This window comes from Metopolophium dirhodum, chromosome 9, assembly GCF_019925205.1.
Source record: "Metopolophium dirhodum isolate CAU chromosome 9, ASM1992520v1, whole genome shotgun sequence".
In the NCBI taxonomy this organism is placed as follows: domain Eukaryota; kingdom Metazoa; phylum Arthropoda; class Insecta; order Hemiptera; family Aphididae; genus Metopolophium; species Metopolophium dirhodum.
Genome location: NC_083568.1, coordinates 28,754,686 through 28,758,495, shown reverse-complemented (window position 1 = coordinate 28,758,495; position 3,810 = coordinate 28,754,686). Strand labels below are relative to the sequence as shown.

General features: G+C 25.7%; 1 long non-coding RNA gene across 1 annotated transcript; it reads right to left on the bottom strand.

The window, feature by feature from the left end:
• Positions 1-2,813: 2,813 nt before the first annotated feature.
• Positions 2,814-3,810, bottom strand: LOC132951948 (uncharacterized). Its single transcript, XR_009665426.1, has 3 exons — positions 3,690-3,810; positions 2,962-2,973; positions 2,814-2,843 (listed from the first exon to the last, which is right to left on the bottom strand). It is a non-coding gene; the product is annotated as an uncharacterized LOC132951948 (long non-coding RNA).

Below are 3,810 nucleotides of genomic sequence, written 5' to 3'. Positions count from 1 at the left end.
TTGCATAACTATTAAAATTGACATTCACTAATATTTACTGCTATCAGTTAATCAGTAAATCTAGGATTACTAGATAAATACGCATTATGTATAGGTACACCGAAATAAACGTACCAAACATAATATTATAAGCAGTTCTTACACAACACATAAAGCGTTTTCTTCTAGGATATGTAATTTACTGCTTATTTGTCTAGTATTCGGTGATATTTAATTAATACTACATATTCGATGCTCATTCTAATCAGAGGCATCTTCAGGTAAATTCCACCATGGGGGGGGGGGGGGGGGGGTGGCGGCGAAAACTTTGTAGACTTGAATACCGCTTTTAACAGCTTACAAAATGTATAAAATGTAATAATCTATTAGCATAAACAGAAAATCTCAATATTAACGAGGGGTGATCGCCCCATCATCACCCCCCTCTGGGATGTACCTGATTCCAATTATGTAAATTACGTTTCACTGCATATTAAGAGGATGTCACCGCACTATTTGTTTCCTCTGGCCCACGAGCCACATAGACAAAACTAATTAACGCAAAATCATTTTTTCTATGTTTTTATGTAATATCAGAGTAAAATCACCCATTACAAAAAAGATCGAGAATAATATTTTTGAGGGAATGACATATCCATTTTATACTTTATTGTTATTTGACTTTGTATGCGACTTTCAAAATGAACAAAAAAAAATGTTGTAAATTTAAATTGTGTTTAAATTGATTTGAGACAATATTTAGACAAATGGATATGTCATTCCCTCAAAAATATTATTCTTTATCTTTTTTGTGAAGGGTGATTTTACTCTAAGATTACTTAAAAACATTCTGCGTAAATGCGTTTTTTCTATGTAGCGCGTGGGCCAGAGAGAGAAAACGAATAGTGCGCTGACATCCTGTTAACCTAGTAATATCGATTTAAAATGGCCCAATAAATAATATTCTGCGATTAACCTATAATTTTTGAAAAATGTACGGTTAGTGCTTTTCACTTTAGTATAATAAGTTTCGAGCATATGCTATGTATGCTAGGTACGCATTGAGTAAAATATCGTTGTACAAACTAAAAAGTGTGTAGAATTTGAATTCAATGATAAATCATTGTATATATAGCGTGGGTCTGAGCGGAGATAGTCTGTATTTCTAAGGATATTTTTGTTATAAACTTATTTTGTTATTCATAATATTTTGTTTCTGATTCAGTTATAATGTTGGTTACTTTTTTTTTTCCAAAAATGTATCGCAAAAGTTATATTGTTAAACAGTTGTTAAAATACTATTGCATATGATGTTACTAGCTGTGTTTAACTTAAAAGACAATGCCGACGTACAAGGTACCGTTGAACTATGTGGATAGGTGTTTGCTTAATTGTTTAATGTTTTTACCGATTATTTTTAAAAATAATTTGAAACGTTAGCTACAGAACAAAGGAACATTAATCACTAGAGTTTATAATACATCGATATGTAATGTTATTTAATATGCAGTACTATAGTCAGTAGTTTTAATTACAAAGTAAAGGTAGAGAGTAACCGCAATCAACTCTTCGATTTTAAAATTTAATTTATAGTCGCTATCAATATAGCTTATCATAGGTGTAAATTACACCGTGAAATAACTAATAACCTGTCTTATAGACAAATCGTAATACAATGATCTGCAGTAAATTGTTACATAACTATTACAAACTGCATTCTATAAATTAATTAACATAACTTAATTTACAAAAAAAAAAAAAATACAATGAAATACCTACATTCCTTTTCTGAAAAATAAATAGAACTAATAAATTACAATTATAAAAAGGTACATTTGTTTTTATATTTATAAAATTATTTACATCAAAAAATGTTTGCATTTCATAGTTATAATAATTATTCAAAGCGGTTTCTTAATATTAAATCTTAAAAGTCTTTTGAAGTGTACGATTGCTTTCTCATTAGATAGGTTTAAAAAATACAAATTAAGACATTTAATTTGGTATTTTGGTGGTGTACATTAACTATAGAAATGTATACAGCCACGATGTATGATATTTAAAAACGCATTAATAATTTAGTTTCTAATACATACGTTTAAATTTGTCAAGGTTGTAATCGATACGTCTATCTGAAATTGTATCAATCTAGTATTATACTTATCATTATAACACCCACCACATACCAATATACCATTATTCAATGAAACTTTTTTGACGAAACTTATATCGTAACTATACATAACATATCAATGCTCTATACATTTAGGTAGTGGGTATACAGTATAACATTATTTATTACTTTTTTTGACAGTGGCATGTTAGGAGTATTGTGTGGGTTGGGAGAGACTTGTTTGGGTGCGAGGATTCATATAATATTTTTTTATTTGTATCCAATATTTCATACATACATTTCCGAAATATAACTAATTATTGACGGTTTGCATTTAAATAAAATTCCTTCTTGGTACTAAACTAATACTCAAAATACCAATTAAATAATGAACACGATTCACAAACGACTTATAAGAATTTTATGGAAACCTGGAAACACAATACAACATATATTTTACCGTCCATGCAATGTTTAATTTCAGAAAATAACTTGTAAAAATATAGGTACTAAACACATTTCTAATAACAAATTAATTTCTAAATATATTTTTAAATTTTTCCAAACACACTGCAGATACCTTTTATATAAAATAAAAATATCTTAAATTTACCTTTAAGACCATAAAATCTATGATAATAATTTTGTCCAAGTAATATTCTTCAAAAAATAAGTAGGTAATATACATAAAATTACTTGTCTATTAATATTTAATAACAATTACCTTCAAATCCATAAACTTTAAGAATACCTATTACATTTGAAAATGATCCATATAAATTTATAATATAAAACTATATTAACTGTATAGCATATCATAAATATTTTAAGTTACTATTTGTTTATTAATTATAAATTAGTAATATTACCTTCACAAGACTCTAAAAAGTAAAAATAAAACAATGAATTTTTATAAGTCAATTATATTTATTTACTACAAATAACTATGATATAATAATTTTCACATAATGATAGACTATCAAAAAAAAACAACTATGTGTCTGATGATTTTGTACACGTCATTTAATTTTTAAACAATTATATAAATTATGTTCTAAGCCTATGTATAATAAAAATTAATAAAGTTATTGTTGATACTATTAATTTTTATTAATTTGTACTTATCTAAATCTAAATCAAAGTTCTGCAATGTGTCAACAAATTATATGAGTCGTACCTAACATTTATAACATTATATTAATATACTACAGATGGATATCCTGGAATTAGTTTGTACAAATTTAATATACAAAAGATTAAATGTTTTCTCTAAAATCAAACAATATTCATTTAGAAAACACTAGTTATAATATTTTTATTACCAACATAAAAATATACATTCAAATTGTATACATGCATTCATTGTATACATTCAAATTCGATAATTTTTTTGTTATATTTTATACATTTAAATTCGAATAAATGGCATACGTTTTATTATTGTCCAAGGATATAATAACATAATAATAATTATTTTCTGTTTTGAAATTAATTCTAAATAGGTAATGTACAAAATACTGCTGATAAATATATCAACATAATAAAAAAATATAATACGATTAATATAATCATTCTATATCAATAAATTGATCCATACCTTTTAAAATTTCTATTTTATCTTCTGAAGTAGCTGGCATAATCCAAATTAAATTTACTAGAATTGTAAACGTTATTAAACTATGCTTGAAAAAAATCATTTTTAATTTATATAAGAAAAC